A 25,632-nucleotide genomic window follows, 5' to 3' on the forward strand; every position below is an offset into this window, starting at 1 on the left:
TGAGAACAAGTGTTAGTGTAATTACAGCAACCAGTCAAGACATTCCCTCCCAATTAAATTAAAAAAATTAATGCTGCCATGTTCCAGTAAACTATAAAACTTTTTATTCAAAAAAAGTAAGGAGTAGGCTGTCTCATATAACTTAACTCTTACCTGCTTTGTCTTTTGTTCGACTTTTTCTGATGTTGGCTCCTCCTAGCTTAAATCATTGAGCAGCATAGGGGGCTTTCAGGCCTGCGGTGGTTGTCTGCTGTCTGGACTAATGAGTTCCTTTGGAGTGCAAGGACCTGGTTGGAAGGAGAAGGAGCGAAAGTCTTGAGTTAACTGCTCTTCGCACCCTACGAACAACAAATTAGCGATTCAGAAAACCCTTGCCGGTTGCCATGACAACCGGGCGGTTTTGAATATATCTTTTATTTTTAACTTTTGTTTGACTTCGGTACCATATAAGTTCGCGGGAGGTCATAAGGCGTACAGGCCCCTTAGAATGGAAATGAGGCGTGGAAAAGACTGGAAACCGAAAAACGCCAATGGATTTTCATTACAACTTCTAACTTCTCGACTTTTATTTTTTAAATCAGCTAGAACATGCCACACCAATTCAACCAATCAAGAGGCACGTTGAGTGTGACCTTATTTCTAATCTGATCACTGCATCTGGTCTTGCAAGAAAAAAAACCTGATACTTCTTCCTGGAATATGGGCAGTGGTTTCTACCCACAGTCTCCCAAGCTGTTTCCTTCGACAAGCTGCTTGGTATGTCACTGTGAGATAAGGCTGTGCAAAAAAATAACGGACGCAGTCCTTATCTAGCTCTTCTTGTGTCTTCATGCAGATACAGCAAGTGCACCCCACAAAGCAGGTGCAAAAAATACCAACACACTGCTATCAATGCGTGGCGGTTAAATTAAAACATATGTGTGTCACGATTTCTTTCTGATAGTTAAATGTCTAAAAACACACAAACACACACACACAAAATGTAAGCACTGATCACAAGGAAGAGATCTGATTGAAAGGATCGGTGAACTACACAATGTGCAAGTGCTTTCGTGCAACCCGACACCGTGGCTCTGTGGGTGGCACTCTCTCGCCTCTGAGTCAGAAGGTTGCGGGTGCAGAGTTCCGTTCCGGAGACTTGAGCACAAAAATTCTAGGCTGACACTCCCACTGCAGTGCTGAGGGAGTGCTGCATTGACGGAGGTGCCGTCTTTTGGATGAGACCGAGGCCCTGTCTGCCCTCTCAGGTGGACGTAAAAGATCCCATGGCACTATTCTATTTTGAAAAAGAGCAGGGGAGTTCGCCCCGGTGTCCTGGCCAATATTTATCCCTCAACCAACATCACTAAAAAAACAGATTATCTGGCCATTATCTCATTGCTATTGGTGCTGTGTGCAAATTGGTTGCTGCGTTTCCTACATTGCAACAGAGACTACACTTCAAAAAATACTTCATTGGCTGTAAAGCATGTTGGGACATCCTGAGGTCATGAAAGGTGCTATAGAAATGTAAGTTCATTCTTTCTTTTACATGCTCCTCCCATCACACGTGGAAGGGGCTGCATAAGGGATTGGAAGCCCAATGAAAGTGCCGGTTTCGTGCATGCACTGCGCATGCGCGGGAAACCGGAACTTCCGTTCCCCTGAAAGAAGGGGTTGACAGGTGGAACGCGTGCGCAGGAGAGGCAGCGCGTGCGCATCGAACTTACGTTTTTTTTCCAGGTTTCTCCGGGAGGGTAAGTCTCCAGGAGTTACACTTTTAAAAAGCAGGCGTAAGGCCTGCTTTTAACAAGGTAAGTGGTGAATTAATTAAAATTAAAACATTTTTTCCACAGGTTTATTATTTTTAAATACTTTAAAGAAAGGTAAGTTTATTTTTAGCCCCGTTAGAAAATGTAATTAATATTTTCAAAAATTTAAATTATTGTTTAAAATAGTTATTTTATGTAATTTATAGTTATTTTAAAAATGTGATTAAAAAAAAAAAATATTTGAAGATTTAGTGATGTTTTGGGGCTTATAGTATTTATGGGTTTGACAGCTCTTCCTGTCAAACTTATGAATGAAGCATTCCCTGCTACCATTGGCTCTCCATGGCCCACGTGATCCCAGGGGACGCATCAAACTAACTGCGCCCCTGGGATACACAAGCACTGCACGCCAGCAGTTGGAGGAGGCCCAGGATCGGAATCCCACGTGGGCCCACAGCTCAACGGCCGGCGCGGTAGGTAAGTGCAGGTCGGAGGCTTGCACCCGCGGGAAGCCCCCGACCCGAATTTCTGGGCCAATATCGTAGAGCAACAGAGAATGTCTGTGTACATCAGTGTTACATTAGTGTTACTCCTGAAACAACTATTTATGGCCTACCTCCCCTCCACCTCTGTCTCTGGGCAAAAGTCGCTTCACCTGCATCTTGGCCTCCGATAGGGTTACTAAACCTTCAGGAATGCCCTGGCTCTCTGGGAATTAAAGTGTAACCTCCTAGATACTGCTTCCAGCAACCCTGGAGAAAAATTATCAGGGCACTGATTATCTTTGAACACTTTTGTTTATCAAAATATTGGAGATGGGGGTGGGGAAAGGCTGTTTGACTAAGAGCCAAGAACCATCCAATCGGACAATGGTGAGTTGGTTCACTTTCCAGTTGGTTGTGAAGGCGATGCGCTGTAAGGATGGTTGTGTCGAGCGACCAGTGGCGGGAGTATGGGGCCCGGGCGATGGAGGTGCGAGGATCTTGTGACAATCCCTCCAGGAATACATCCAGCCAGAGTTGGCAACCCTAGCCTCCTATCCTAGCTATGTAATGTGAACCGAGCTGGGATTCAATGCGGCGCCCTCTCATTTCCTGCTCTCTCCAGCAAAGCAATGCTATTAAGGAGGCAGGATTACTCCATCTTTCGTACAGCAGGTGGAAAAGGTCATATTAAAATAGAACTATTGGTCCTACAGCTTTGTAGACAGATTTTACAAGAGTTCCTGTAAGCCCTGTGCTTTAAACAGTCATTCTAAGGTTCCCTCAATGAGTCAGTTGATAAGTATACTGCCCAGTTTGAAATTGAGCCTGATAAGGGAGGAACGACTGAGTTTGTAACAGAATCAACCTCCATCCATTTCAGTCTCAGGTTAAATTGTTTCTCCATACTCAACTCATCGAAAAAATGTGTTTTTGCAATTTAGAAAAGCAAACTCGTTTCCCAAACACATAGGCCTAGAAATTCAGTTGGTTGCGCCAGCCGCTAGCGCCTTAGGAGGAGTAGATGTTGGGCGCTAGGCGGCTAGCGCCCGGGCGCAGCACGATCTGCGCCTCGCCCCAACTTCACTAGAGATTTAGCGGCGGCGCAAAGTCTTTGCGCGCGCTCAGCTGCGCGCGCAGATCATGACGTCATTTCCTCGTGCAACGCCCTTTGTGCGCCCCCAACCGGAACTTCAGTCGCGCTGCCCCATTGTGCGCCTGGCGCCCCTAGCGACTGTTAGAGTGGAACGGTGCTCAGCCGATGCGGGGCGCGGGGGGCGCAAATTAAAGGGCACTCCTCCTGCACTATAAAAGGCTGCCATTTTGCAGCACTCCTTCTTGACAAACGGATCTTTGGAGAGAGACCAAGGTAGAGAGCTTTCTGCTTTGGCCCAACACTAGGACAGGTACTTCTGGCTTCAGGCCACAGCTTTCCAATTGTCTTTGCCTTCATTGACATCTCATTGTTTGCCAGCATATTATGGGGGCTGCAATGGGTGTCAACGCTGGCTTTCTCAATTACATCCAAAGGGCTCACAGACGCCATGAGAGAGTGGCAGCCCTGGCTAGATGGAGAGGGGGCAACAGGCGTCGGCAAAGGAGGCCTTACCCACCCAGGGTATACTGCCAGCAGTTCTCCTATCTCAACATGTCTGACGAGCAGTGTGTTCGGAGGCTGCGATTCAGAAGGGAGGTGGTCACAGAGATCTGCCAGCTGCTTGGCGGTGATCTGCAGCCACAGCTGAGGAGCAGGACGTCTCTGTCGGTGGCAGTGAAGGTGACGGTGGCTCTCAACTTCTATGCCACCGGCTCCTTCCAATCCGCTACTGGGGACATTGCCAACATCTCCCAGTTCGCCGTGCATTGCTGCATCCGCCAGGTGACCAATGCCCTTTTCAAAAGGAGACGTCAGTTCATCTCCTTCTCCATGGCCCTTGCCAAGCAGCAACAGCGTGCAATGGGCTTTGCAGCATTCGCGGGCTTCCCCATGGTGCAGGGCGCCATTGACTGCACGCATGTGGCTTTGCGGGCACCTCTGGAGAATGCCGAGGATTACCGCAACCGGAAGGGCTACCATTCGCTGAACGTCCAGCTGGTGTGTGACCACAGGCAGCTCATCCTAGCTGTCAATGCCCGCTTTCCAGGCAGCAGCCACGATGCCTTCATCCTGCGACAGACTTCTGTGGCAGACATGTTCCAGGCACAGCCTCACCCACGAGGATGGCTTATCGGGGACAAAGGCTATCCTTTGTGTACCTGGCTGATGACCCCGCTCCGTGCGCCCAAGCACCCCTGCTGAAGAGGGATACAACGAGAGCCATCAAGCGACCAGGAACATCATCGAACAAACAATCGGCGTCCTGAAGCAACGGTTCCGCTGTCTGGATCGTTCCGGTGGAGTCCTACAGTATTCGCCGGAGCGAGTCTCCCATTTCGTGGTCGTTTGCTGCATGCTGCACAACCTGGCTATCCGCAGGACTCAGGCACTGCCACCAGAGATTGGAGGACCACCTCAGGAGGAGGAGCAGGAGGAGGACCAGCACAGGAGGGAGGCACAAAGTGCAAGGGCCGCCCGTCGCCGGCTTATTGAACGTCGGTTCTAGGCCCCCTCTCAGGGAATGGCTTGTGCCAATGTCAGCAGATGAATGTAGCCGCTCCACAAGCCCTCAGCCGAGCAGGGCAACCAGGACTTAACCAAAAAACCATGCACACTGCAATTTAACAACAATAAGTTATTGAAAACCTCTGCCCTTCCCACATTACATGCTCATGTGGAGAAGCCCCCTCCAAAAACACAAAACTACCAGTCTCGGCCTTACAAAAAGAAAGAAAGACACCAGTCTCGGCCTTACAAAAAGAAAAAAAGACACCAGTCTTGGCCTTACACAAAAACAACTGCACCAGTCTCGGCCTTACAACAAGCACCAGGCATTTGTGCATACCTCTACTTTTTGCCCTGCGAGGGCGATGCCTTGCGCATCCTTGCCTGGCCCCTGCCCACCCTGCTGCTCCTCCTCAATGGGAGCCCAGTGGCTGCAGCAAGGCTGGGGGAAGGCTGCTGAGGGGCAGATGGCGAGACGGCAGATGCCCTTGGAGGTCGGCCTGCACCAGCTCTGGCCTTGGAGTGGCCGGCTGCTGACTGCTCCAACTCTGGCTGGGCGGCAGCAGTCTGTCCAGCAGCTCGTGGCAGCTGCAATGGCGGAGTGGCAGTGTCGGCTGCAGGAATGGTGGCAACCTGGCAGATCGCAGGTGCTCGCTGGTCGCCTGAGACATTGGCACTCGCACGGTGCAGCATGCGCAGCAAACAGCTGAAGAACAGACTGCTGGGCTGCTGCAGCGCGGCAGGTGCCCTGGCGATGCCTGGCTGATCCAGCGAGGGTGGCAGCAGTTAGTGCCCGTGTGGCCCTGGTCTGTGTCCACATGACACCAGCCAGTGAATGGACGGCACGACTGAGCACTTGGCTAGAAGCCGACTGTGCTGCCGCGAAGTCCTGCAGACTCCTGGCCTGTGCTGCCGCGATGTCCTGCAGACTCCTGGCCTGTGCTGCACTGAATTGTTACAGACTCCTGGCCTGTGCTGCACTGAATTGCTCCAGACTCCTGGCCTGTGCTGCCCCGAATTCCTGCACACTCCTTGCCAGTGACTCTATGGAGTCAGGCATCCTTGCCACTGCAGCCATGAGCTCAGTGTGCCTGCGCTCAGCCTGGACGGCCATTTCCTCTAGGAGGCGCACCTCCTCTGCGCTGACCATCGCAGGACTGGAGGCTGCACTCACCCTCTGGGGAGAAGTCCGCCGAGCTTCCCCACCCCTCCCGCGTTGCTGCAGGCCGCTGGGCCCCGGAGCTTCACTCTCCTCCGACCCTTCCCCCCGGCTCCCCTCCAGGGAAGACGTGTCCCCTACATCGCCATGGGCTGGCGCGGCTGAGGGTGGCACTGATGGGCCGGCTTCCTCTTCCTCCTCCTCGTCTTCCGAAGGGCTGACAGTGGCAGCTTGAGGGCCCGCCTCCTCACCTGGCGAGTCACCATCTGAAAGCAGGAAGGCACAAGAGTAGCTTTAGAGTGAGGACAGGGCGGCAGCGAGGGAGGCATGAGTGGTGCCATTCACCGCATTGGTCGGACAGTGGCAAAGGATGCTGATCTGATGCGCAAGTGGAACGAGAGAGGTCCAAAAGGTGATGCCCTTACCATTGGTGCCCAGAACAGGGTCGGCATCTCCACTGGCGACGGGGCCAATCAGCCGGCCTGCCATAATGCGCTCCACATGCTGGTCGAGGTCGGAGAGCTCTTTGAGGTCAGGACGGCCTCCCCCAGTCTCAGTTCGGTTGCGCCGGTTGTGCGCCACCTTGGCCTGCAAGAGAAAGGACGGCCTCTAAGTACAGTGTGAAGCCCTGATCTTGTCTGCACTGCCTCCAATTGTCGAATAGCTTCTCCAGTGTGTAGCCCTGATCTTGTCTGCACTGCCTCCCATGGTCAAATAGCTTGTACAGTGTGTAGCCCTGATCTTGTCTGCACTGCCTCCCATGGTCGAAGAGCTTGTACAGTGTGTATCCCTGATCTTGTCTGCACTGCCTCCCATGGTCGAAGAGATTGTACAGTGTGCAAAGTGCTGAATGTGCAAGTGATTTTCATGCCAGTCCCATAGCTGCTGGATGAGGGCTGGCCATTAGGGCTTTCAGGTCCCTTTGCCCATAAAGTGAGGTGCACATGCAAGGATGAGGAGGACACTGGAAAGGGTACTCACCCTGACAGCCCGAGTGAGGTCGTTGAACTTCTTCCGGCATTGCACAGGAGTCCTGGCAACCACGCTGTTGGAAGACACCCTGTTGGAGACCTCCCTCCAGGCTTTCCGGTAGGCGCTGGGCAGCGGCCTCTTGCCACCTTCTGGGAAAAGAACATGGCGCCTGCGCTCCACTCCGCCAACCAGCAGCCTCAGGTCACCGTCGCTGAAGCGCTGCGCTCTCTCCCTGGCCTTCTCCATAGCCCTGGGCGTTGTGCAGGTGAAGCTGAAGTGGTCAGGCCTAGGTTGAGGGCTGCAGTGTGCAGGGCGTGGCAGGCAAACAAATCCACCCTCCCCCTTTAAGAGCTGACCGGCGCCAGAGTGTCTGCCGTCAATCAGCAACTCGCCGCACCTGCGCTGCGCCCGGCCTCGGGGGTATCGCTCAGCACCGCCGGCTTAGCGCCTAAAGATAGTCGTGCATCGCCTGTTTTAGCGCAGCAGCAACCTCTTGGGGCGATGCGACTGAATGTCGGCGAAGGGGGCGCGACTTTGCGCCGGGCGCAAACTTTAGCGGCCGCCCGACTTTACCGCCCCAAAAGTGGCTATACTGAATTTCTAGGCAATAGTGTGATGTTGACAAAAGTTACCTATCACGTGCGCGCATCATAACGAGGCTGACGGGGGGCTCTTTAGTCTACTGTTCCAATTTTGGATTTTTCTATAAAGCAAATTCATATGACTGCGCATTGGGAACAGAACTTTGCTGAACAGGAGCATGGGCAGCTATAGTGTTATAGTCTTCATTCTGACTCGCCCAACCACCCAACTCCAACAGCACTAATTCATTGAACCAACCTCAGGACGTCCCAAAGCGCTTTACAGCCGCTGAAGTACTTTTGAAGTACGGTCACTCTTGTAAGGTAGGGAAACACAACAGCCAATTTGTGCACAGCAAGCTCCCATAAACAGGAATGTGATAAATGATCAGATCATCTGTTTTAGTGATGTTGGTTGTGGGATAAATATTGGACCGGGACATTGGGGAGAACTCCCCTGCTCTTCTTCGAAATAGTGCTGTGGGATCTCTTACGTCCACCTGAGAGGGCAGAGAAGGCCTCAGTTTAATGTCCCATCTGAAAGAAGGCAGCACTCCCTCAGCATTAGCACTGAAGTGTCAGTCCCATTCCAGGGAGAATTTCTGCAGCAATCTGCCCTCGCAGAGTTCCGTAACATAAGGATTAAAAATGACCCTCCTTACAGTAATCTGCTTGGAGATTGAATGTAGCCTCATGGTAAACTACCACACTCAGTTCAGATTGGTCGATATTAAGCACAGATAAGATTTTACAGGCAACAGCAACTAGTGTATTGATTTACAATTATATAGAAATATGAAGCATAAAATATTTGACACTTAAGAATACAACATTGAACATTTATACAATGAGAAAGGTTCATAATGGGTTAGTACCCTTCATAATGAACATGTGCAGATACCATCTGCATCAGTCACCAGAATGTCAGGTGAATAACAGATCTGAGGCAAATTAAAGTTTTTAACTTATTAGGGGGCTGAACATACCTATTCTGCAAAAATCTTAATCATTGCCTTTTCCTAAACTTAATGAATGTGACAAAATACAAGGAGATATTAATGAACTTGCAGAATGGACGTGTAAATGGCAAATGAATTTCAATATAACTAAGTGTGATGTGGTGCATTTTTGCAGGAGGAATAATGAGGCCACATACTCCTTGGAAAATAAGAGTCTAAATGGGGTCGAGGAGCAAAGGGATCTGGGGGTGCAGATACACAAATCATTAAAAGTAGCGACACTGGTTAATAAGGCCATAAAAAACTGCTAACCGAGCACTCATTGCTAGATGATTAGAATTGAAAAGCAGAGTAGTGATGTTAAAACTTGTATAGAACCTGGTTTAGACAGCACTGAGAGTACTGTGTACAATCCTTGTCTCCTTATTACAAGAAGGATAGAAGCACTGGAGAAGGTGCGAAAAAGATTTACAGGAAACTCTCGTTTAAACGGCACCTGAATACAGGAAACTTTGTGTTATCCGAAGGCTAACTGTCCGGAATGCTCGAGCCACCAGCAAAAATCAGGAGCCGTTTCGCTAGGTTTTTTTTCTTTTCGTTGCTTTTTTCTCAACAGTCAAGCTCTGCAAGGTCTCGCTGAAGCTGTTGCTAAGCTACAGAGACGCTACAGAGACGCTTGGCCTGTTTAGAAGCTGTTGCTAAGCAACAGGGTTTGTTGCCAGATACGGAGCTCAAAAGCTCCGTATGTTTCAACATTAGCGCTGGTTTGTCCGGCAGTTTTGAGGGAATGGCAACAGCTCGGTCCCGTCGGTGCCGGATAGCACAAAGTTTCCTGTATCCGGAATTCTATATTAACCAGCAAAATTCTCACTCCAAAAACAATACCTCAACAACCGGCAATGATGCCGAGTCCGAGTCCGAGTCCGAGACTTCCACGGTGGCCGAGTTAGTCAGTGGGGTAGTTCTCCAAACTGCCACTACTCGGCTTCTTGGCGCTGTCGGAAGTCGGAACACCTCAATACCCCTGTAACAGGAGTCTGACTCTCCCGCGCTGCCGGTAGTCTCTTCTGATCCACCATTTTACAGGGGTACTGTGTGTCTCCCACGCTGCTGGTAGTCATTGCATTGCATTACCCTAAACTGGCAGTACTGTACTTAATCAAGCATCTTCCACCATCCATTTAACACAACATTCTGTAGGTGAGTACCCAATTACTGTATACTGCACATTTCTTGATTTTTTTACTTTTCTTTGTTAAAAATAGCCTCGGTAGATAGAGTCATAGATAGAGTCATAGAGTTATACAGCACAGAAAGAGGCCCATCGCGTCCGCGCTGGCCATCAAGCCCTATCTAATCTAATCCCACTTTCCAGCATTTGGTCCATAGCCTTGTATGCTATGGCATTTCAAGTGCTCATCCAAATGCTTCTTGAATGTTGTGAGGGTTCCTGCCTCTACCACCCTTTCAGGCAGTGAGTTCCAGTTTTTCCTCAAATCCCCTCTAAACCTCCTGCCCCTTACCTTGAATCTATGCCCCCTTGTTATTGACCCCTCTACTAAGGGGAAAAGTTCCTTTCTATCCACCCTATCTATGCCCCTCATAACTTTGTATACCTCAATCAGGTCCCCCCTCAGCCTTCTCTGCTCCAAGGAAAACAACCCAGCCTGTCCAGTCTTTCTTCATAGCTGAAGCGCTCCAGCCCAGGTAACATCCTGGTAAATCTCCTCTGCACCCTCTCCAAAGCAATCACATCCTTCCTATAGTGTGGCGACCAGAACTGCACACAGTACTCCAGCTGTGGCCTTACCAGCATTTTGTACAGCTCCATCATAACCTCCCTGCTCTTATATTCTATGCCTCGGCTAATGAAGGCAAGTATCCCATATGCCTTTTTAACCACCTTATCCACCTGTTCTGCTGCCTTCAGGGATCTATGTACATGCACACCAAGGTCCCTCTGATCCTCTGTCTTTCCTAGGGTCTTACCATTCATTGTTTATTCCCTTGCCTTGTTAGTCCGTCCAAAATGCATCACCTCACACTTTTCAGGGTTAAATTCCATTTGCCATTGTTCCGCCCATCTGACCAACCCATCTATATCATCCTGTAGCCTGAGGCTTCCCGCCTCGCTATTTACCACCCCACCAATTTTCGTGTCATCTGCGAACTTACTGATCATACCTTTTACATTCACATCCAAATCATTAATGTAGACCACAAACAGCAAGGGACCCAGCACCGATCCCTGCGGTACCCCACTGGATACAGGCTTCCAGTCACAAAAACAACCTTCCACCATCACCCTCTGCCTTCTGCCACTAAGCCAGTTTTGGATCCAATGTGCCAAGGCACCCTGGATCCCATGGGCTCTTACCTTCCTGACCAGTCTCCTATGTGGGACTTTATCAAAAGCCTTACTGAAATCCATGTAAACCACATCCACTGCACTACCCTCATCCACACATCTAGTCACCCCCTCGAAAAATTCAATCAAATTGGTCAGACATGATCTTCCCTTGACAAAGCCATGCTGGCTATCCCTAATTAATCCCGGCCTCTCCAAGTGGAGACCAATTCTGTCCCTCAGAATTTTTTCCAATAATTTCCCTACCACTGATGTTAGGCTCACTGGCCTGTAATTCCCTGGTTTATCCCTACTACCCTTCTTGAATAATGGTACTACGTTAGCTGTTCTCCAGTCCTCTGGCACATCCCCTGCGGACAGAGAGGTTCTGAAAATTTGTGTCAGAGCCCCTGCAATCTCCTCCTTTGCCTCACATAGTAGCCTGGGATACATCTCGTCCAGGCCTGGGGATTTATCCACTTTTAAGCCTACTAAAACCGCTAGTACCTCCTCCCTCTCGATGCTAATATGTTCAAGTATATCACCGTCCCCCCGCCCGATTTCTATGTCCACATCGTCCTTCTCCATATAGAACACAGATGCAAAAAATTCATTTAAAACCCCACCTACATCCTCTGGCTCTACACACAGTTTGCCACTTTGGTCCCTAATGGGCCCTACTCTTTCCCTAGTTATCTTCTTGCCCTTAATATACTTATAAAACACCTTAGGATTTTCCTTTATTTTGCTCGCCAATGTTATTTCATGGCCCCTCCTCGCTCTCCTAATTTCTTTTTTAAGTATCCCCCTGCACTTTTTATACTCTTCTAGGGCTTCCTCTGTCTTTAGTCCTTTGTATCTGCCAAAAGCCCCCCTTTTTTTCCTAATCCATTCTCGTATATCCCTTGACATCCAAGGTTCCCTGGGTTTGTTGGTCCCACCTTTGACCTTTACGGGAACATGTTGCCATTGTACTCTCTCAATTTCCTTTCCGAAAGACTCCCATTGCTCCGATGTGGATTTTCCTTCAAGTAGCTGATCCCAGTCCACATTGGCCAGATCCTGCCTTATCATATTAAAATCGGCCTTCCCCCAATTTAGAACCTTTATTTCCGGTCCATCCTTGTCCATCTCTGTCCTTTTCCACGACTACCTTAAATCTCACCGAATTATGGTCACTGTCACCAAAGTGCTCACCTATTAACACTTCTCATAGAGTCATAGAGTTATACAGCACGGATAGAGGCCCTTCAGCCCATCGTGTCCGCGCCGGCCATCAAGCCCTGTCTAATCTAATCCCATATTCCAGCATTTGGTCCGTAGCCTTGTATGCTGTGGCATTTCAAGTGCTCATCCAAATGCTTCTTAAATGTTGTGAGGGTTCCTGCCTCCACAACCCTTTCAGGCAGTGAGTTCCAGACTCCAACCACCCTCTGGGTGAAAAAGTTCTTTCTCAAATCCCCTCTACCACTTGCCCGGCCACATTCCCTAGAATTAGGTCCAGTACCGCCCCCTCTCTTGTAGGACTTTCTACATGCTGGCTCAAAAAGCTCTCCTGGATGCACTTTAAGAATTCTGCACCCTCTAAGCCTTTCACACTCTGACTATCCCAGTTAATATTGGGGAAGTTGAAATCCCCCACTATAATTACCCTATTATTTGCACACTTCTCTGAGATTTGCCTACATATCTGTTCCTCTATCTCCCTCTGGCTGTTTGGGGGCCTATAGTACACTCCCAGCAAAGTGCTTGCCCCCTTTTTGTTTTTAAGTTCAACCCAAATGGCCTCATTAGAGGAACCTGTTAACATATCATCCCTCCTTACAGCAGTAATTGACTCCTTAATTAATATTGCGACACCCCCTCCTCTTTTACCCCCCCCTCTGTCTCGCCTGAAGATTCTATACCCTGGAATATTGAGCTGCCAATAACCCTCTCTGTCATCCGGAATTTTTGATCAACCGGCAACATGCCGGTCCCGTTGGTGCCGGATACCAAAGAGATTCCTGTACAAGGATATACTAGAACTGAGAGGTTATAACTATCAGGAAAAAATGAATAGGCTGGGACTCTTTTCTCTAGAAAAGAGGAGGCTGAGGGGTGACCTGATAGAGGTCTTTAAAACTATGAAGGGATTTGATAGGGTAGAGGTAGAGAAGCTGTTTCCACTTGGGGAGAGTCCAAAACTAGGGGCCATAAATATAAGATAGTCACTAATAAATCCAATAGGGAATTCAGGAGAAATTTCTTTACCCAGAGAGTGGTTAGAATGTGACACTTGCTACCACAGGGAGTGGTTGAGGCAAATGGCACAGATGCCTTTGAGGGGAAGCAAGATAAACACATGAGGGAGAAAGGAATAGAAGGATATGCTGATAGGGTGAGATGAAGAGGAGTGGGAGGAGGCTCGAGTGGAGCAGAAACACCGGCACGGACCAGTTGGGCCGAATGGCCTGTTTCTGTGCTGTAAATTCTATGTAATTCTATGTAATGTAATGCTTTCTGCCCAGACTAGGAGATGGCTGATGGATGGTTTGCAAAAGAATAATGGTTCAAATGTTACTCTGCTAGTGGATCTCCCATGGTGTTGCTCAGAGGTAGCCTGAGATCTAGAGCAAAGCTGTACTGTTGCACTGCTAAGATGGAGCTGTGTTTAGTCTGGCCTGCCCCTTTAAGGCCACTGCTCAGGTACACCTTGTGAGAAAGTGGTCTAAATAGCTCATCATTAGGTCAATTAGAGGATACTTCTTGAAGGAAATACTTGCACATCGCCAGCCATCTAAATTGTGATGTCTGAAGGGTGTGACTGATGCCTGCTGGATACGAGACATATGTATAAATAATATATGCGTAAAATTCCTCGACAATCTCTCAGAAGCAACCATTTTGTCGATAAAGCTACACTCAATTCAATTTACTGAGTGTTCTCCAAACAAACAGATTAGTCTAAAATAACAACAGAAAATGCTGGAAAAACTCAGCAGGTCAGGCAACATCCGTGGAGAGAAATTTGAGTTGACGTTTCGGGTTTGACCCTTCTTCAAAACTGGAGAGAAAAGGAACTAGATCGAAGGCAGGGCTGCGATCGGACAAAAGAATAAAAGAACCAAAAGAAGTAAGAGATTAGAAGCTAGACGAGATGGTAATAGGCTGGGATTAGGTGTAAAGTGTACTGGCAGGGCAAAAGATAGCTGCCAGGTGTGAGAGAGAAACAAAAGGAAAGGGGGGGGGGGGAGGAAAGGAGTGGAAAAATATAAGTAAAAATGAAATAGGGGCCGAGGTTATGATCTGAAATTGTTGAACTCGATATTGAGACCGGAAGGCTGCAGAGTGCCTAATCGGAAGATGAGGTGCTGTTCCTCGAGTTTACGTTGAGCTTCCGTGGAACAGTACAAGAGGCCAAGGACGGTGAGGTCCGAGTGGGAATGGAGCGGTGAATTGAAATGACAGGCGACCGGAAGCTCGGGGTCACCCCGAGCTTCCGGTCGCCTGTCATTTCAATTCACCGCTCCATTCCCACTCGGACCTCACCGTCCTTGGCCTCTTGTACTGTTCCACGGAAGCTCAACGTAAACTCGAGGAACAGCACCTCATCTTCCGATTAGGCACTCTGCAGCCTTCCGGTCTCAATATCGAGTTCAACAATTTCAGATCATAACCTCGGCCCCTATTTCATTTTTACTTATATTTTTCCACTCCTTTCCTCCCCCCCCCTTTCCTTTTGTTTCTCTCTCACACCTGGCAGCTATCTTTTGCCCTGCCAGTACACTTTACACCTAATCCCAGCCTATTACCATCTCGTCTAGCTTCTAATCTCTTTTACTTCTTTTGGTTCTTTTATTCTTTTGTCCGATCGCAGCCCTGCCTTCGATCTAGTTCCTTTTCTCTCCAGTTTTGAAGAAGGGTCAAACCCGAAACGTCAACTCAAATTTCTCTCCACGGATGTTGCCTGACCTGCTGAGTTTTTCCAGCATTTTCTGTTGTTATTTCGGATTTCCAACATCTGCAGTATTTTGCTATCAAACAGATTAGTCTGCTTGGTATAATGAGACGTTGTGAAATGAAGCCACAATTAGCTTGTTCCAGAAACATCTATTACTTGGTTAGATTCAGCCATCAGCTATTTAAATCAGGGAATCAAGGTGCAAATGATGCGCTCTGCTTCTAGCTAAGAAAATGAAGGAAGACTAAGGGGGAGCAATTCAGTTGGTTGGCGCCTCCCATTATCGCCTCCGTGGGATGATAACGGGGCACCAACGACTTACCGCCCGGGCGCAACGATGTTACCGCCGACCGCGAAATTCACCTGGTGGTTTGCGGTGGCGGTAACCCCTAGCGCCACGACCTCCTGCGCCCGGAGATTGTGACGTCATCCGGCTGCGCAGCGCCCCAGTAGTGCCCTGGACCCAAACTTCGGTTCCGCCCCCCTGCAGCAGTGCCGGGCGAAGACACCGGCAGCTGCGGGAGGCGTTGATCGGGAGGCCGGGCGCTTCGGGGGGCGATGCTTAAAGGCCAGGTGGCCGAGGTAAATAAAAAAAATTCTGAAATGCTCGTTCTCTTTTCTTTCCCTTTGCCTTCGCCGGCGATCGATCAGCCCGGCGCTCTGCTGCAGGGCATTGGGCTGATCGGGCCGGATTGCGGATGCAGTCGGGGGCCAGATAAGTTTTCCCCTTGCAGAGCCTGCAGCGATGGCCCTTCCCTTTAAGGGAAGGAAGGAGCCTTCCAAAGGGGCAGCGCCGCACTTCCTTTCTGGAGTGCTCAAACTCAATTTTTTAGAAGCTGGGAATCAATAGCGCCTGGCGCTAAGTTTCCCAGCTTTCAAAAGTTACCGCCCTCAAACGGGGCGATATTGAATTTCTCCCCGTAAATTCCAAACACGTGATAAGAAAAAGTGCCTTGAATATCTTTTCATAGAGATATTGGGGGAAAATTTCAGTTGGTTTGCACCTTCCGTTAGCGCCTTAAGAGGGCGCTAATGGGTCACAAAGCAGCTAGCGCCCGGGCGCGGCGATGTGTGCGCCGCTCGCGAAATTAACTAGACATTTTGCGGCAGCACTAAACACTACCGCCACGATCTCCTGCGCCGGCAGATCGCGACGTCAGTCGAGTGCACAACGCCCCGGTAGCGCCCCGGACCAGATATTGAGTGGCGCCCCCTGCCTTACCGCCTGCCGCTAGCAACGACAGGTTGAGGGGTGCGTTTTGCTGTCAGAAAGGGACTGGGGGAGCGCTATTTAAAGGCGACCGCTTCCTGCCTTTTTTTGTTGGTGACATTTTTGCACCATGCATTCTGAGAGAGAGAGAGAGACTTCTGGAGAGATTCAACGCTGTGTGAAGGAGTTTTGAGTACTGAGCAGCACTTTGCAGGTTCATTTTGATTTGCCCTTCCTTGCTTCACCAGCGCTCTGAGGTAACACCTCGCTCCTCGGCCTTTGCGCCTTAAGACAGGTGTGAAGCACCAGATTTAGCGCTCCAATCACCTCCAGGGGCGATAAAAGCCAAGTTTGCCGTCGGAGGCGATAATTAGCGCCAGGCACTAAACTTCGCACACGGCCGATAATGGCGCCCCAAACGGGGCGATACTGAATTTTTCCCCCTAAGTCCTTCTAATACACATCCTTAAAAATATTGCTCAGTGTAACATGAAGAGACATTGGAGATCAAATGAATACAAATAGAGCAAAGATGAAAGAAAGAAAGAAAGAAAGGAAGAAAAGAACATAAGAAATAGGAACAGGAGTAGGCCATACAGCCCCTTGAGCCTGCTCCACCATTCAATAAGATCATGGCTGATCATCGACCTCAACTCCACTTTCCCGCCCGATCTCCATATCCCTTGATTCCCCTAGAGTCCAAAAATCTGTCTATCTCAGCCTTGAATATACTCAACAATTCAGCATCCACAGCCCTTTGGGGCAGAGAATTCCAAAGATTCACAACCCTCTGAGTAAAGAAATTCCTCCTCATCTCAGTTTTAAATGGTCGACCCCTTATCCTGAGACTATGCCCCCTAGTTCTAGACTCTCTAGCCAGGGGAAACAACCTCTCAGCATCTACCCTGTCAATCCCCCTCAGAATCTTATATGCTTCAATGAGATCACCTCTCATTCTTCTAAACTCCAGAGAATATAGGCCCAATCTACTCAATCGCTCCTCATAGGACAGCCCCCTCATCCCAGGAATCAATCTAGTGAATCTTCGTTACACCGCTTCTAAGGCAAGTATGTCCTTTCTCGGATAAAGAGACCAAAACTGTGCACGGTACTCCAGGCTCTGTACAATTGTAGCAAGACTTCCTTAGTCTTTTACTCCAACCCTCTTGCAATAAATGCCAACATGCCATTTGCCTTCCTAATTGCTTGCTGTACCTGCATGCTAACTTTCCGTGTTTCCTGTATGAGGACACCTAAATCTCTCTGAACACCAACATTTAATATTTTCCCACCATTTAAAACATTTTCAGTTTTTCTATTCTTCCTACCTAACATTTCCTCACATTATACTTCATCTGCCGCCTTATTGCCCGCTCACTTAACCTGTCTATATCCCTTTGCAGGCGTTTTGTATCCTCCTCACAGCTTACTTTCCCACCTAGCTTTGTATTGTCTGCAAACTTGGATACATTGCACTCAGTCTCTTCATCTAAGTCATTAATATAGATTGTAAATAGCTGAGGCCCAAGCCGGGTCCTTGCGGCACCCCACTAGTTATAGCCTGCCAACTGGAAAATGACCCGTTTATCCCTACTCTGTTTTCTGTTCGTTAACCAATCCTCTATCCATGTTAATATATTACCCCCAACCCCATGAGCACTTATCTTGCATAGCAACCTTTTATGTGGCACCTTATCGAATGCCTTTTGGAAATCCAAATATATTACATCCACTGGTTCCCCTTTATCTACCCTGCTAGTTACATCCTCAAAAAACTCTAATAAATTTGTCAAACATGATTTCCCTTTCATAAAACCATGTTGACTCGGCCTAATCATGTTATGATTTTCTAAGTGCCCTGTTACCACTTCCTTAATAATAGATTCTAGCATTTTCCCGCTGACTGATGTCAGGCTAACTGGCCTGTAGTTCCCTGTTTTCTCTCTCCCTCCTTTCTTGAATAGCGGTATTACATTTACTGCCTTCCAAGCCGCTGGGACCGTTCTAGAATCGAGGGAATTTTGAAAGATCACAACCAATGCATCCACTATCTCTGTAGCCACCTCTTTTAGAACCCTAGGATGCAGGCCATCAGGTCCAGAGGATTTGTCAGCTTTTAGTCCCATTAGTTTCTCAAGCACTTTTTCCCTACTGATATTAATTACTTTAAGTTCCTCACTCTTATTAGCCCCTTGGTTCCCCACTATTTTTGGTATGTTTTTTGTGTTCTACGGTGAAGACAGATGCAAAGGGGTCGATTTTATCTCAGGTGCGGGGAATTGGCGGGTTTCCCGAATTTAGTGATTCCGACATGATTGTAAATGGGTCTGTGAGACTGATGCAATTTTAACTCAATTGGCCAATTGATTTCCAGCGTCTGGGAAGCCTTGGCAATTGAGTATTTCCAGTCAGAAAGTCGCAGTATATGACATCATCATTGCTGCTGCTTCTAAGGTCCACAGCAAGCCTTGCTTCCTCTGCAGGCTCCCAAACTTCACCATTAAGATGGCACAGGAGCCTACAGGAGCAACGGTCAGCGGGAGGGCCAGATCTGCCCCCAAATTTGATGAGGCTTCACTCCAGGCATTACTGGATGGTGCTAGGGCCCACAGGGAGGACCTGTTCCCTTCTTCAGGGAGGAAGAGGCATCCCAGTCAGACCAAGGCTGTGTGGCTACAGGTGGCAGGTCAAGTCAACTCCTTGGGGCTCACACGAAGAACGTGGTTGCAGTGCAGGAAAAGAGAGCTCACAATAAAAGAGAACAAGCGAGGACAGGAGGAGGGTCACCATCAGTAGCCCACCTCACCCCCTGGGAGGAGGCAGTCCTAGAGATCGTAGGACTGGGGGATGAGGCGCAAGTGGGGGACGGACAGACGGGTGCATCACAGCAAACTAGTGACAGAATAGTTTTCCATCTCTCTCATTGACATTGCATGAGTCGCTGATAATGATTCTGAAGCTATAACAGATGGACTGTAGGATTCGCAAAATTGAACATTGTCCTATAAGGGTCTATTGGCAGAAAAGGCCTTAATTTTAAAGACTGTTTTAAAAGAATCCCAGAAAAAGGGGTATACAAAATGGCCGCCAGACTACCGTGACCAGCTTTTTGGGACATTTTAAAATGGTTCCTGCAGTCCACAGACAGCTTTTGTGGATTCAGCCCACAGTAAGTTCTGGAATGCAATTTCGGAGAATGCGAATCCAGACAGAACCCCATACATATGGATTGGATGCAGATCCAATCAGATTGGCCTGTAGATAAAGGCCATCAAAATGTTTACCCAGACAAAGGGAAACAGCCTCAAATTCAAAGGGGGACATCAAGGCCCATTAAAGACAATACAAGGTCATTCCAGACCAGAGATGGCAGTTACCGGCCATCCCGAAAATACTTTAAACACAATGACTACACTTCTGTGCTACAAGCCCACCAAAAATTAAACAAAGACTAACCTTGATATGGCGGGAGATAAGGGCCTCGATAAGAAGTATAATTGGAGACCCGGGGTAGCTATCGGGAGATGTTTGAGTTCGGAGAGAAGTTCGAGAGAGAGAGGTTCGAGAGGGAAGATCGAGTCAGCACCCAGACCCAGGGTAGCTATCGGGAGATCATCGACAAACCCCAGGCCATTTGACGAGACGAAAAGATGGCGACCCTCCAAGAGGAAACCTATATGAAAATGGTCAAACAGTTGGTCTCTCTCCACGCTGACGTCCAGGCCTGCTAACATCCAGCCTGTCCATGTCCATTACCTCGAGGGAGAAAAGAGTGTGTCGCAGCCCGCTGCGTTCCGCTGACCACGTGGAGGCAGGACGCCTGAGAGGACCAAAACGCAGACTTCAAAACCTATATTTTCTAACTGGGACTGGTGAGCATGTTTCTGGCCCCTCATAATCTGATCTAGCTAGGTTTAGGGGGTGGGCATTTTAGGGGATAATTAACAATGAGTTGTTGTCCCTCGATGTTCCGTGTGTTTCCCTATTTCATGGTGAACCTTGTAAAGTATAATGTGCCTGTAGATATATTGGTTAGTACTGTATTATGATTTGTTTTTCCCTCCCATGTACCTTATTGGCTTACATTCAATTTTTCTTTATGCAATAAAATTTCACTTCGTTTCATTAAACTTGGTCTACAGAGTATTCTCTGCAATGTAGTTCCTGCCTCAAAGACCAGTGTACAGAACCTAAGGGGTGAGTGGGTCGAACCACTCGGTAAATTACTGTGCAAAAGAGGGAGAGGTCTCACCAGAGAGAGAGACCCAGCAAAGAAAACCCCTTACAGGACCTATGATCATCTGCAATATGCAATGTGCATGTAACCTTGACCTCACATCTCTAACTCTTTCCTTCACTCCCCCACAGGACCATCGAGAGCCCCCGTCTCCACTAGCCAGGAGGAAGAGCCCGAGCTTCCAGACTCCTCAGAGGAATCTGCAACCTCTGAGGGCGCAGCGTCAGCATAATTCAGCGCACCCAGCACCAGCGCAGACACTCACACCTCGGTGGGACCTTCGGGACATAGAGTAGTGTTGTCACCTGGTGTATCACAGCTCACAAGTGAGCATCAGCAGATTGTGGAGACAGGGACAGCAGTGGAGAGTGCTAGTCGGAGGGCGCACGACTCTGCCAGCTCGGTTCAGCTGCATGTCGACCCTTTGCCTCTGGGTCCATCCATAAGATCAGCGGGGCTGGAACTCCAGGAACAGATGCAGGAGTCTCTGGCAGGTTTTGTGTCCAGGGTCGATGTGAGTGTGGAGCGAATGGAGGAGTCCATAGCGACCATGAGCAGAGCCTTTGTGGAGTCATTGGCACATGAACGCATCACCATGGAAAGGATGCCAACCTCCATGGAGGAGATAAGTCACCAGGGTATGGAAAATATGGTGAGTGCTCATAATAGAATGACATCTCTTGAGGAGCGATGGGCATCTATTGAACAGAGAAACCAGACCTTCATGGAAGTCCATCTGAGTAGGACTGCCAGTGCAGATACGGGTCCCCATGGCCCCTGATGTGCAGCAAGGTGCTCTCAGGCCACTTCCAAGCGCTGGCCCCTTCTGGCCTGTGCAGCTTCAGGTGGGTGAGCAGCAGCCTGGTGCTCCTGTTGCTGCTGCTGTTGTTCCTGGTTCTGCTGGTGCTGCGGCTGGTGTTCGAGCTCATCTAATGCCCAGAAGGGAAGGAAATAAATGGCTCCCATGCTTCTGGTGTATGACTCCGTTGAGGAAGCGCTGAGTGAGGGTGGCGAGAGGGGTTTCCCAGGAGGTCACACTGGAGATGTGTGTGAGGCTCCAACCTTCCACAGGTGTGGCTAGGCCTGGTAAAAGTTGCCCCAGACCTGAGACAACAAAGTCCTGCCACCTGCAAATGATGACTGATCAAATATCCTCTTTAATGTTGGACCTGCAGCTGATAGTCAACAAGCCAATAGTGTTCACGTCAGGTTTCACAGGCGTCACCCCCACCAGGCGTGTTTTATGTGGGAAAAGGGTTAGTCAAGGTCCTGTTAAAATGGGATTATGAAGGCTAATTAGTGCTGTTTAAGGGCCCTAAAGACCAGTCCCACCTGTTGCAGGCAGGACTGATTCGGGTCAATTAGACACACCTAGGTTAAAATGGCGTGGAGACAGGAACCAGGTGGGGGGGGGTCGCGACCCCCAGGTTTTGTGATTTTAACCCCCCACACGCCTAAAAGCCCGCCTCACGGCCCAATGAAAATCGAGGCCAAAGTATTTGTTTAAAGTCTCTGCCATTTCCTTATTCCCCATTATAATTTCACCTGTCTGAGCCTTCAAGGGGCCAACACTTGCTTTTGCGACTCTATTCCTTATTACATACTTGTAGAAGCTCTTACAATCTGTTTTTATATTACTTGCTAGTTTACTCTCATATTCTATTTTCTCTCTCTTTATCAATTCTTTGGTCACCTTTGCTGGTTTCTAAAGCTCACCCAATCCTCAGGCTTACTACTATTCTTCACAACATTATAACCCTGTTATTTTAATCTAATACTATCCTTAACTTCTTTACTTAGCCACGGATGGATCACATTTCCCATGGAGCTTTTACTTCTCAAAGAAATGTATATTCATTGAGAATTTTGGAATATTTCTTTAAATGTTTGCCACTGCTTATCTACCATCATACCTTTTAATCTAATTTCCCAATCTACCTTAGCCAACTTGCCCCTCATACCTATGTAATTGACTTTATTCAAGTTTAAGACTCTTGTTTCCGACTGAAGTATTTCATTCTCAAAGCTCAATGTGGAATTTTATCATATTATGATCACTCTTCCCCAGAGGATCCTTTACTATGAGATTACTTATTTACCCTGTCTCATTACACAATTCAAGATCTAAAATAGCCTGTTCCCTGATTGGTTCCATGGTGTATTGTTCTAGGAAACTGTCTCAAATGCATTCCATGAACTCGTCCTCCAGACTTCCATTGCCAATTTGATTTGCCCAGTCTATATGAAGATTAAAGTCCCCCATGATTATTTTATTACCTTTGTTACAAGCTCCTGTTATTTGTTGATTAATGCTCTGTCCAACGATATAATTACTGTTTGGGGGCCTATAAACTACTCCCACCAGTGTTTTCTGCCCCTTGTTATTTCTTATCTCCACCCATACTGATTCTACTTCCTGATCTTCCGAGCCAAGATCCTTTCTCACTATTGTTCTTATGTAATCCTTTATTATCAGGGCTACCCCACCTCCTTTTCCATTCTGCCTGTCGTTTCTAAACATCACGTACCCTGGAATATTTAGTTCCCAACCTTGATCACCTTGCAACCATGTCTCTGTGATGGCTACTGGATCAAAGCCATTTATCTCTATTTGTGCCACTAATGTGTCTATCTTGTTATGAATGCTTTGTGCATTCAAATAAAGAGCTTTTAATTTTAACTTTTTACCATTATCCCCTGCTTCTACCTGAGTCGCTGATGCACTTTTACTGTTAAACTGTCTGTCCCATCCTGCCACATTCTGTATATCTTTACCCAAATTGCTACACTGCTCCATTGCCTTGACTTTTCTCTTTAGATTTCTAAATTTCCCCTCCCCTGACCCCTCCCCTGTTGTGTATGTAACCTGTTCCACCTTAAGAGAGCTTAAGCCTGTTCCACCTTAAGAGATGTACTACTTTCTCAGGCTGCTGTAGACGTAATACCGGGGGTGAACACACCGGTATATAAGCACTGTGCAGTAATCTTGTATTCAGTATAGTCCCTACCTCCAACGAGTAAAGACCTGTTTTTATTGTTACTCATTAGTCTGTGTCTTAATTAACTAAATAATTCACAGACTTAACACTGGCGACGAGTCAGGTTCTTACCCTGCGGCAGTTATTCCACGGTGGCTTCGTCCACAGACAGGACGTTGAAGAAAGGTTTCAAACCGCACCACCCCACTGGAATCGACAGGCATTAGGACCCTGAAGCCTCCATCAGCGACTGAAAACTGGAGGACAGAAGACATCCTGCAGCTTCTTTTTCAACCTCGGTGGTGGGTAAGCCGAGCAGCGTAGGCTGCAAAGACAGGGCTGGGGGAAGTCGGAGGAACAAGGGCGATCGCGATCGCGATCGGGAGATAAGGGCCATCGATCGCAATCCCTGATAAGGGCCGCACTCGGGCTGAAAGGCGCAGCGTCGGCAGACACTGAAGGCGCGAGAGCCGCAGTGAAAAGCGCAGGCCATCGATCGCGGCGGAGATAAGGGCCGCACTCGGGGCTGAAGGGAGACGGCGTCGGGGGACGGGTGAAGACCGCCAAGCGCGGGAAAACCGCCATTTTGTGGGCGGAGGACGACGGCAAGAGCGGGAAGCCGCCATCTTTGATAACAAGTAAAGAAAATAAAATCTGAGAAATTGCAAATCTACAATGCCTAAACACGGGAATATTAGCACCTTTGATAGTGACCTCGAAGATTGGGCCATATATGTTGAAAGAGTAAAAAATTATTGTAAGGCCAATAAAATTTGTGACCAAGATAAAGCTCTAACATTATTAAATTTAATGGGTGCGAAGACATACGGGCAATTGAAACACCTGTTATCACCAGATGAACCGGCGGATAAGACGTTCGATGAGATTGTTACTGTCCTGAAAGATCATCTAAACCCCACGCCGCTGATGCTAGCGGAACGATTTAAATTTTATGACAGAAGGCAGCTACAGCATGAAAGCAATGCTGAATATTTGCTGGAATTGCGTAAATTAGCGAAATATTGCCAGTTTGGAACGGGACTGACAGATGCACTACGAGACAAATTTGTGTGTGGTTTATTTAAACAAGATACACAAAAGCGACTGCTCGAGGAGAATGAGCTGACGCTTGAGAAGGCGGTCACTATGGCAGCAGCACACGAAGCCGCAGCGAGAGGCACGGCAGTAATGCAGCTACGGTCACCGGAGCTCAGTGCACACAAATTGGGTGTGAGTTCTGGCAAATGTTATCGTTGTGGAAAGACAACGCATGATCAGAACCAGTGTTGGTTTAAAAACCAAGAATGTAGAACTTGTGGTAGGCTTGGACATATAGCTAGAGTATGCAGGTCAGCGAAGAAGACCAGCAACAAGAAGTCACCGCAAGGGAAATACGCAAAGGTACACAAGGTGGCCGAACAGGAGTCTGATTCAGACGCAAGCAGTATTGAACTGGCTAGCTTAAGGGTACTCAACGTTGGTAAGGGTGCAGACCTCCAGACAATTTGGGTTACTCTTCAGATAGAAGGAGTCCAAGTAAAAATGGAATTGGACACTGGATCGGCATTGTCGGTCATGAATAAGAAAGATTACAGAAGGTTATTCCAACATATTCCCCTACAGGATACGGAGATTATATTGACAACCTACACGGGGCAGAGAGTGTACCCCATCGGGACAATAAAGGTTGCAGTGGCCAACAAGGGTGAAGGAAGTCAAATAATGGACTTATATGTGCTACCGGAGGGAGGTCCACCATTACTAGGCCGGGAGTGGTTTAGAAACATAAATATGGACTGGCATTCGCTAAAAGCCATAAAGAGTGAGAACTCGGTGCAGATAATCAGCCCAGACTCTAGAACTGATGATGGTAAGACCAACCCATGTGCAAAAGACAAAGTTTCAGCACAGAATTCCACTGAGCAACAACAACATAGTTTAACAGAGAATTCTGAGTCTGTCAAGTCTACTGATATGCACATTTTTGAGGGACACTGGGCTCGAACTCAACTCCATTTCAAACTACAACAGCAATTAGAACAAATGATTCGCCGTTTTGAGCAAGAGATGAATGAAATAAAAAAGTTCTTTGTTACAGAGTGGGAGAATCTGGAAAGGCAACAGAAGCAACTGATGGAGAAAATGGAGCAGGAGCACACCAACCATCTGCGCAAGGAGGCCGAACGAATCAAAGCTGATTCAGGTTCTGAAGGTGCGTGCCATAATCTGGTGTCAGAAGAGTTAACGGTCAGCCAACTCCTTCATATGCTGAGGGACAAGACTCTGAAATGGGAAAAACTTGAACACGAGCTGCGATCTTCAAAGGAAAAGGGTTCGGAGCTCTCAAAAGTCATTGAGATGGCTGATGTGACGACACAGACTGAAACGACTGCAACAGAGCAGCCATTGGA

At 48.2% G+C, this 25,632-nt stretch overlaps 1 protein-coding gene across 1 annotated transcript in view; it reads right to left on the reverse strand.

The window, feature by feature from the left end:
• LOC147115496 (muscleblind-like protein 1) overlaps nt 1-25,632 on the reverse strand; it is a 743,720-nt gene that overhangs the window by 406,127 nt on the left and 311,961 nt on the right. Inside the window, exon 2 of the mRNA XM_085989770.1 lies at nt 154-287. The gene's annotated coding sequence lies outside the window, so the exon portion shown is untranslated. The remainder of the gene's footprint in view (nt 1-153; nt 288-25,632) is intronic.

The sequence above is a fragment of the Somniosus microcephalus genome, chromosome 6 (genome assembly GCF_052327205.1).
Source record: "Somniosus microcephalus isolate GS21.2 chromosome 6, FLI_Smic_1.0, whole genome shotgun sequence".
In the NCBI taxonomy this organism is placed as follows: domain Eukaryota; kingdom Metazoa; phylum Chordata; class Chondrichthyes; order Squaliformes; family Somniosidae; genus Somniosus; species Somniosus microcephalus.